Genomic DNA, 10,874 nt, shown 5'->3' on the forward strand with positions numbered 1-10,874 from the left:
GCCCTAGCCCATCTGTGGAGGCCCCAAGAGGGAAGAGAAGCTGTCAGCGCCTCGGGCGCAGCATGCTACATCCCGCACTCCGAAGTCTGACTCACTTCTCCCCTTCCTCAGTAATTGAGTTCAAATAATTTGTGACTCTGGAACAATCCATCTTGGTTCTTACAGCCTCAGGCTGCCACAGGCCATGAGGTCACACCATGCAGGCAGCATGCTGAGGCCCAGCCTGAGGACACAGCTGGATCCCAGAAGGTACCCACATCTCACTCTCCAGTCCTGGTCCTCAGAACATGGCTCTGGCTCTGTGGGGGCCCCAGGAGCAAAGGCCTGCTCCTGCCCTTGGAAGCTGATCTGCTGGCTCCATCTGTGGGCGCCCAGGCCTTTCTGCCAGAGTCCACACAGTGAACCCCATCGCCCTAACTTAGCACCACTGAAGACAACTCACTGCCAACCTCAATTCCCCCAAGATGGAGAGAGGAGAGGCCTGGGCTCGAGGCAGACACCTGGGTTCAAAACCTGCATCTTCACTTTCCCGGTGGGTGAACTTGGGGCCTCTTCGAGAGCACTCTTTGGAGGCAAATGTGGACAAAGGCAGCTGCTTTGTGGGGCCATGGGGCGGGGGCCACATGACAAGTGACCGGAGAAATACTGCATGTTCAGTAGCCTATTGAGAACTGTGCTGTGTTGTCTGGTGGTCATTCTGGGACAGCCATGCTGGGGGAATTTGGGAATTGGGGGCTTAAAGGGGGCCAGTCCACCATCCTGCAGCCTCTGTGACCCCGAAGCCTTGGAAGGGCACTTCCCGGGAGCACACGGCTCTCTGGGGAAGACGTTGGAAGATGAACCATCTCACAGGCTCCCTGGAGGGTGGTTGTGGGCCAAGTGAGCAGGAACTGCAGCGGAACAGATGAAATCTTTACCCAGCCACTCCCGGGTTGTGGGAACGGGGGACACAGTCAGAGCTGGGGTGATAAGATATTTTGGGGTCCTAAGGTGGATCGGTACAGAAAACACACCCCCAAATGCCCACCAAGAAGTCAGGCAATGTTAACATGAGCGAATGTGCCACCAGAACAGGGTTCAGGACCTCCTAAGCCTTTCTCCATGGTAGCCAGACCCTGACCCTCTATGCTACTTCCTTATACACCCCCCCCAAATCTCACACTTTGTCCTCAGTCTGGTGTCAGCTCAAAGGCCACCTCTTCCAAGATGCCCACCCTGACTGCCCCAAGCCAGCTGCGCAAACCTGGCCAACTGCAGTCTGTCACAGAGCTCCACCTGTCTGGTGCTTATAGCTCCAAGCATCACAGCCTTATCTGCCTTACCAGCTTCCCATGGCCGAGCTGGGGAGCAGGGAAATGGAGCCAGATCACTACCCTGCAGACACCCACTTGCATGCACGAGTGAGTTGCGTGCCCACCTTCTGCATCTGCAAACCAGTAATATGGCATTCACAGAGATCCTCCTCCAGGCAGGCACCTAGGAGGTATAGAACTGGTCTCTATCACCGGAAGTGTGAACCACACTCAGCTTGGGTGTAATGGCAGCTGCAGATGGCTGGCTCTTGCACAATGCTGAACCCAGGCCCAGCATTGCCTCTGGCTCACCAAGATCACAGGAATAACTCCTGAATGAACAGAAAAACCCTGGCTCTAAGAACCCTGGAGTAGTAAGCCATTGTCACACAAAAAGTCGAGCCTGCCAGACAACTGCTGTAGGCAAGGTACAGGGTCCTCTCGCCCCAGGATGCTGCCTGCCTGGGGCTCCCACAGAAGGTGGAGTTGGGACAGTGAGCAGCAGGCTCCTCATGGGGAGCATGGGCCTGTGGGCTGAACCCTGGCAGCACCGTCCAGAACCTTCCACAGATGAGGAGAGCCGGACCCTCCCTTCCACACACATAGCCTGGCATGCTTAACTAACGGGCCTCAAGCTGTTTCAGATGACATCTGCTAAGAAGTAATCGCGCCCTAATTTATTCAGCTTGTCAGTTTCCATCTGCCACCCACAACTCTGGGCAAGTGTGTCGGGTTTGGAAGCCAACTCCAACCGTCTCCTCTCATGGGGCTGGATCCTGGAAGGAGCCCAGAGCGCTGTTCTCCAAGGGGAGCCCAGCTCCTGACAGGCGCTCAGGGTTGGCTCTGCCGGGAGCAGCAGTGGTGGGGGCAGGACTGCCCATGGCTAGAGGTACAGCCCGGTGCCACTTGGCACAGAGCCCAAAGAATACACAGCCTGGCCATTCCCTTGACAAATAGGGAAACTGAGGCCTAGGTCTGAGACACCACAAACCCCACACAAAAGCTGACTGCACCCAGGAGTAGGGAATTCAGCAACCGTCTGAGAACAATGTGGCACCTGCTGTCCAGGTGGCACCTCGACCCACATTTGAGTCCCCATAATACCATTCGACCGGGCTGCCCCTTCAGAAGTCCTGTGATGCTCCTGTTGAACTACCATTTTGATGATGAGGTTCTTTAAATTTATTTATTTTTAGTTTATGTGTGTGAGTGTTATGCCTGCATGTGTGTAAGTGCACCTGTGTCCTGCAATGCCCATGGAGGACAGAAGAAGGCATTGGATCCCCTGGAACTGAAGTTATGGCCAGTTGTTAGCTGCCATGGGGATGCTGGGATTCAAGCCCAGGTCTTCTGCAAGAGTACCCGTTGCTCTTAACTGCTGAGCCACCTCTCCAGTCCCTTGGCCATGAAATTCTTAAGGACATCCCCCATGGGCAGGATCAGGCACAGCTGAGCAAATCAGACTGTTCAGGCCTAGGGTGTCAGTGCCCTGGACACACAGAGCCAGACTAACAACACCTGTTACACCATCAGATACGGACTGTGTAACCAGGCAAGGGTACCACCTGAATCTCCATGAGGCAGGTACCTCCCACGGTCAGACCCAGGCCCAGACCAACAAGCTGAGCTGAGGACTTGGGCAGGAGGCTTCTTGTTCCAGGGGACAAGGACAGGTCCCAGGTGTTTTCAGTACTGTCACACCAATGTCACCCTCTGCCTAGATACAGACAAAGGCCATGAGGCCCCATGGTGTTGTTTGGGGAAGAAAAGGGCTGGTGGGGTTGGGAGGGCCATGTCCATAGCAGCAGTGCCCACCTCCAGGCCCCACACTTCCAGGTCATCTGCTACCTACAGTCAATAGATGACACCTCTTACCTCTGTGTTCAGCATCTCCCCGGCCTCATTCCTCCCCTGTGTTAGTTCATCTCTGTGACTCTGGTTGGCATCTTACTACCATTGCACAGGTTGTTTGCAAGACTGGATGGTCTTCCTCTTCCGTTCCTGACAAACTCCTGCTCATCCCTCAATATCCCATCGGAGATCATCTCCACATAGGAGATGATACCCCATCAGAGATCAATGGGCTCCTCTAGGCTCCATCACAGGAATCTCCCTCTGGACTGAGACTGCCTCTCTTTATTCAGAACAGGGCATATGCCCTGACCTCTGCCAGTCACGGGTCCTAGCACACAGGAGCACCTGACAGATGCTTCCTTACATGAACAGAGGAAGGGGCAGGGCCTGTGGCATGCTTACGTACCTCCCTGAACCTGGCTGTCAGAGGCTGCAGAGGGGCAGAGTTTCTCACTACAGTGCTGTCCTGACCCTGCTGCAGTTGTGTTTGCACCACAGAACCAAGGCCCTATACATGGATGAGGTCACCAGAGGCAGCTGGGCCTGCACAGGGGACAGGGAGATCGGGACTGTGGGGATGAGGAGCCCGGGCTCTCAGAAAGGACAGCAGGGTGACCACCTACTGTGTACCCTATCTTGGTGGGGGGTCTACTGAGGACTTCCAATCTGCTGCATACAATTGTGTGACTGGTAATCACTCTGTAAGTTCTCAGGGCCTCAGTTTCCCCGTCTAAAAATAAGAGACGACGGCACCAGCTGGTACTGGGGAAAGTCACTGGGGCATATGCCCACCGTGCTCTGTGGCCTTCTCCCCTGGGGCTGCTGACCTTGACCACAGCTTCTGGGAGGGCCTCCCTGGTGCCCTGGGGACCCAACCATCTGTCTGGCTTTGCTCAGGTTCCTGTGGGCCAATGGGAGCCCATAACAGGCTGTCCATCCAGCTTCATCCAGAGTGTAGCCCACTTCTGCAGGCCTACTGTAGGCCCAACGTTGTCCTCAGGTGCCCTGACCAGCTTCAGGCCAGGCTGAGGAGATGGCTGGCAGACATCTACTTCCATGCTCACAACCTGTCCCAGGGTATTAAATGCTTAGTAAAGCTTAATGCCGAAAACACATTTTCAGTTCATTAAGTTTATGGTCAAGTGTGGGCTTCGAAGACACCAGACTGCTAGGCCCCAGCCTCCCACGACACGCCCACCTCACCCATCTTCCACCTTTCTCCAGTCACGCAGGCCATGGTGTGTGCACTCAACACCAAGCGTCCCTGGAAGCGCCCAGAAGCCAAGTCCAGGGATCAGTGCAGATCAAAGCCACTCCCGCAAGATGTTCAAGATGTTCCTACTGAACACTCCCCAGGGATGTGAGGAGGGGGTCAGGAGTAGGGGTGGGGAAGGCCAGGCCTCTCCAAATGGAGGTTCTGAGCAGTGCGATTCCTCTTCAAGCTGACCCCAGCCTGAACCCAGGTCTGCCTCCAACAGCAAAGCCACTCCTCTGCCTGGAAGAACATGGGCCTCCAGCTTGGTGTCCAGAAACTTCCTACGGAGATGGGCAGGGCTCTGGGACCCTCCCAGAAACTTTGACAGACTTTAGAGTGTGTCTACTAACTCAGCCAGACCTGAGATGGGTGGGGACTGACTTGTCGGTTTCCTGAGGGCACAACAATGTAGACACCAGGACAGTAGTGAACAAGTCACGTAATGTCCTTGCCTTCCCTAGCTTCGGGGGCTGGGGGCCGTCCTGGGCTTATGGCCGCACCAGTCCCAGCTCTGTCCCACATCACATGGCCTCTGCCCCGTATCACATGGCTATATCATGTACTCCTGTCCCAACACAGGGTCTATGGAGCCAAGTCCATGGAACTCTCGGACAGAACAGGTCATAGTAGGCTGTCAATCAGACACTCTTGTTCCCAGCACCCCCTTTGCCCCAAAGACTGAGGCCTTCAGCACAGGCGGAGCAGTATGTGTGTCCTCCATGTGGAGCAGCCATCGGCACTCATGAGAGCGATATTTATAACCAGGCCTGCGCGGGGATTTCTAATTTAGACCACAGCATATTGAAGAGTACACTTCCCAGCTGAATAAGTAACACCTTCCCCAGTTCCAGCCATCCTCCCCACCTCTTATTTTTCTTTTGGGCCACCCCCTCCCCCGCTCCCTCTCAGCCTATACCCTATATAAATGGGATCCCTACATAGCCACCTCAAAAGACCCTGGGGCACTGCGTAGGCTGTGGGTACTCCATCCACCCCACGTCAGTTCTCTGCAGTCTCACAACCCTGCCCAAGGCCTACTTAGATTTCCTAAGTTAAATGACTCTTGTCAGTCAATGAATCCAAATATCCTCTCTACAGATGGAAAGGGACATGACTGACTGAGTCACTACTAGGCCACGGCCTAGATGCCCCAGCAGCGGCCTGGCCAGCCACAGCCTTCCTTCTCCGATTAGGAAAAGCTTCAGGGTGACGACTTCCCCACCTCACCCCACTCCATCCTGAACCCTTATTATGAACAATCCTAGGCATGGTCTGCCGGAGGAGAAAGCCTGGGGCCAGAGAACTGCAGGCAGGCTGGAAACCTAGCCAGTGAGAGATGGAAGCCAGGTGCTACTACTGGGGTGCATCTTTCTTAAAAGCTGGGCCCAAGGGAGGCCTCTACCCTGCCTTCAAAGACAGGAACCTGGGAGGGACCAGACTGTCGGCCTCTACTCCCTGCTGTGGGAGCACAGTGAACCAAAGCCACCGTGGACTATCTTATAGGATAGGAGTCTGTGCTGCTCCCTCTTCCCCCTGGGGCCCCTGACTCAGCAACCCCACCCAGAGCAGCATCTAGACACCTGGTCACTCTTCTCCCCTCCTGGCAAGCAAACCCACTCCTATGCCTCAAGGGGTCCAGTTCCTGGGGCCCTCCACCTTCCTGCTTTAACCTACCTGGGCATTTCAGTGACTCAGCCTGGGGTCAGGGCCTCACCACCTCAACCCACACCTGCAGTGGTTCTCCTTGAGGTCCCCACAAGCTAACAAGGTAGCCATGGTAACCATCACACAGGACAGAGAACTGAGTCTTGGAGAAATCAGACAGTGAGACTCACTGTCGTCTTCCCAAGGTTGCAGTCCCCAACTCCAGCATCCTAGCCTGTGGCATCCTGGCACATGTTGCTGAGACAATGCTAAATCACAAAGATCTGTGACACCCATGGTCCATTCTCCTGTCAAAGTCACAGCTCTACCACAACTTATCCAGGATTCCCACAGCGCAGTAGGATTCCCAGAAGCCCCAGGAGGAAGATGCCAGAAAGGCATGGGAAGGTCTATATGCAGGTGGTGAGTGGCTCAGAGTGGGGCCATGGCTACAGAGAAGGTTCTTTTAACACCTTGGGCTCCAGCAAGGCAGAGAACACTGGCCCCCTTTTTAGACAACCAAATGTCCCAAGGAAAGGAATTACTGTCCCTTCTCAAGGTTTATCCTATACCTGACCCCCTCAGGCAGGCCACTTTATCCCCATAACCCCTACAGTCCCTCCGTGCATCAGTATCCCTTCATCAGCATCCTCTGAGCAGCTGTCAGCCTCTGGCTGGCCCTGCTACCCTTGAGGACACTGACCACCATGGTACTGCCAGAGTTACATATGGGCCTCCAAGGAGGAGCACAAGAGGATCATTCCTTCTAGAGGTGACTCAGAGGGCACACTGGTCCCCAGGTTCTGCCAGGAATAGGGAGAGAATTACAGCCCCTGTTTTATTAGTGTATATAAACGTCCTGTATGTTTGATGCTCCCAGCTCCCACCACGTGGTAGTTAAGAGGAAGGGCCATATTTCTCCATCTTCCCACGGGTCCCATCAATGCTGAACTTGCCAAGTCATCCAGTCAGCCTGCCCTCCAAGCTGCCTCCTTTGCTCAGGCCTGCGGGGAGCCACACTGTCCACGCAGCTGACCCCTAGGATGAAGTGGATGCAGGATGGCAGATGGAGGCCAGGAGGAAGGAGAAAAGGTAAGTTCCTGTGTCTGACCCAGCCAGTTCCATCAAGGCTGGCTACTCCCACGGTGGGGTAAGCAGACCAGAGCAGGACATTTTTGCAGTGATAGGAATGATATTTGGCAGGTAGGTGCCACACAGATTCCTAGTGGAGGAAGCCATGAGGGCCAGAGAATACCTGGCCCAGGCTGCCCAGCAGAGGAGCAGTGGGAGGACCAGTTCCTCCTGGTGCCGGGAGCCATGCAGAGTGCACAGCAAGCACTGAGCAGGACAGTCTGGCTGGCCTGCACTTGGCTTTCCCCACATCAAGTCTGTTTTCATCCTTGCTGAACATGTTTGGTCTTCAGCAGAACTCAGGACTCAGGGCCTTCCCGCAGACCTGAGGCTTGGGAGGTAAAGGGCGGCTGAGGACTCCCGTGAGACTGCCTCGCTCCTAGATTGTACACTTGGCCAACCGATGCCTTGCCTGGAGGAAGGGACTGAACAAGTCTAAGGAGGTGCCCTGGGGCACAGAACCCGAAGTCTCTCTCAAAAGGTGTAACTGGGACTACACCCCAAGTGTGTCTCCCTGGTGACAGGGGGAAGCCTTGAACTAGGCGTGGCTCCTTCTCCCCACTGCCCCTGGGCAAGCTGATGTCTGTCTCCATCAAGTCCACAAATCTGGGCAGAGACAGAGACAGGGTAAGAGTCATCCCCACATGCTGGTCAAAGGGATGGAAGGCAAGGTTCGAAAATGTCCTTGAGGGGCTCTGTCCCTCTCAACCCTTCCTGTGGCATCTTCAGGCTATCACTGCCTCTCGCCGCTGTACCACAGCGTCTGCTCCTAAGTCCGCACAGAACGTGGCTGGAGACACAGGCTCCCTGATGGCGCTGCTGTTCCCAGTGCCGACAGGCAGAGCCCTGTCCTTCCCATCAGCCACCCTGAGAGAGGGTTCAGCTGTTCTCATGATCACTGGACTTCATGCCAGAGCCTGCCCCTCTCCCTTCATGGGGATGAAAGGGACAAGCTGGAACACAGCACTGCTGACCAGCCTGGCTTTTATCTCCCAGGGGAGTGGGCTGAGGAGAGCCACCCCACACCTGTCTGCATCTCTGAAATCGATATCCTTTTGAGATGGTGCAGGAGCTTTGTCGTTTGATCTTACAAAGCCTTGTTCTTCTGCAGGGAGACAAGCAGGTTGCATTTATTTTCAGATCCCCAAAGGGAAGGGCAGGACCCCAGCTTTAGGAAAAGAACAAGGCAGACCCCAGGCCTGACCTCAGTGCTCAGCCGCAGCAGGCTCAGGGAGAGGGTGCGAGATCCTCCACTGGCTCGGCCAGGTAAACTCTGGAGCTTTGCAAAGGTTCAGTGTCTTATATATGTGAGTGAAATGTCGACTCCCATCAGACGTAGGGGTTCCCAGTGCCCAAGGAGGGAAACTGAAGCTCAGGGAGGTTCAAGAGCTCTCCTGATGTCACACAGCAAGTGCAGGAGCCAAAACTTCAATTCAAGCTCCAGACTCGAAGGCCCATGTTCTCATAACACGGCTGAGGACAAACACCGGTGACTGATCCGAGCTCTGCAGCAGTGCCCAGCATGCCAATAACACAGCCCTAGCTAAAGGGGCCTTGTGCTTCCCCAAGGACAGGTATCCAGGCTGAGCTATCAAGGCGTCTTAGTGTGCAACAACCTTCCTCAAGTCTAGAGGCACCTCACCCTCCTTCGGGGGCCAGAAGCACCTGTGACTAAGGCCAATGGGGCTCCAGGTCCCTCATGGTGCCATGCAGGAAGTTTGTTTAGGAACTGATTCACCTGTGGATAGAGTTCTGAACTGCAGTTTGCTGCATGTCAGGCTGCAGAGCACGCATTTAGCATCGCGTCCCGGTGAGAGGAGACACGTCAACAATGCTTTCCTCCTCCTCCTCGGTCTATCTACCCATCTCAGATCCAACCCAGTCGTCGTGATGTGGATCTGAATTATCTCCCATAGGTTCGTGTGTTCAACATTTGTTCCCCAGCTAGTGGTGCTGTTTTGAAAGACTGGAAACTTTAAGCAGTGGGCCTTGCTGGCAGGAATAGGTCACTACTGGTAGGTGTTTGAAAGTTACATCCAGTCCCTGGTTCTGGCCTCTTTCTGCTTCCTGGCCTTTACAACATAACTCTCTCGCTGCCACGCTGGCTCTGAAATCCTGAACCAAATGGATCTTCCCTCCCTTAAGTTGCTTCTGCTGGGTACGCTGTCACAGAGATGCAAAGGTAGCTAAGACCCTGATCCTGGAATGTGCACAAGGTAACGTGCAGTCCAGGGTCCCCTGGGTCCCCTGGGTCCCCTGCTCATGCCAGTTCCTCTGGAGGAATGGCCTCATTGCTTCCCAGACAACCTCTCAGAATAGTTTCCACTCCAGCTCCCCAGGGACTGTGTCCCACCCCACCCCCATCACTGCTTTATCAATGTTAGGTTTCAGGGATTTACACTCAATCCAGTTGGTCCATGAGGAAGTGAATGGCATAGTCCAACACTGGTGTGTGACAGAAACTTCCAGAAACTACAACAGAGGCCACACGTTCTGTGGTCAGTGATTAAGAGGGCTTGACCCACTGTCTGTCCCAGGAGGAGTTCCAAGTCTCCCCTTTGTGGTGAATCCCCCTCATACCTCATTTTCTTAACTAGATTCTTGACTGGGGTGAGACAGACTCTCCAATCAACAGAAATATCTTTAAATGTAAAAGATAAATTTAGAAGTTACATGTGTGTCTCATGATAACATGGTGTGCACTAACAATATGTCCATCGCCATTTTAGATGCTTTACTTGAATTAACTGTTTCAATCCCCCATAGCAATCCTAGTAGGCAAGGTATTATAACTAGCCCCAGCTTATAGATGAGGAAACTGAGCTACAGAGATTGGATGACCTGCCCCCCCTCCAGACAGTGGTTATCTCACCAACCTAGGCCCTGCTCCCACAGCCCACCACACCTCAGCTGGATGCAGCACAGAGACCTGGAGGGGGAGACATGGTTTACTCAGCTGGGTCCTGCTCCACCTGCATGGATCCAGGGCAGGGTCATGCAGACTGTTCATTCCTCAGGGTTGGCATAAGGACTAACATGCTGAATACTTACTGAAGGAATGAGAGTTTGGTGACTGGATAAATTGGTGAGTAGATGGAATAGGATGGATGGATGGATGGATAGATGGAGGATGGATGGATGGATGGATGGAGGATGGATAGATGAATGGGTGTGGATGGGTGGGTGGATGGATGGATGGAGGATGGATGGATAGATGAATGGGTGTGGCTGGGTGGATGGATGGATGGAGGATTGATGGATGGATGGATAGATGGATGGAGGATGGATAGATGAATGGGTGTGGATGGGTGGATGGATGGGTGGGTGGATGGATGGATGGATGGAGGATGGATGGATAGATGAATGGGTGTGGATGGGTGGATGGATGGATGGGTGGGTGGGTGGATGGATGGATGGATGGATGGATGGATGGGTGGGTGGGTGGATGGATGGGTGGATGGAGGATGGATAGATGAATGGGTGTGCATGGGTGGATGGATAGATGGATGGGTGGGTGGATGGATGGATGGATGGGTGGATGGATGGATAGATGAATGGGTGTGGATGGATGGATGGATGGGTGGATGGGTGGATGGATGGATATATGGATGGATAGATGAATGGGTGTGGATGGATGGATGGATGGATGGATGGATGGATAGATGAATGGGTGTGGATGGATGGATGGATGGATGGAT

This window comes from Nannospalax galili, unplaced genomic scaffold (genome assembly GCF_000622305.1).
Source record: "Nannospalax galili isolate Female #2095 unplaced genomic scaffold, S.galili_v1.0 scaffold525, whole genome shotgun sequence".
Taxonomy (NCBI): Eukaryota; Metazoa; Chordata; class Mammalia; order Rodentia; family Spalacidae; genus Nannospalax; species Nannospalax galili.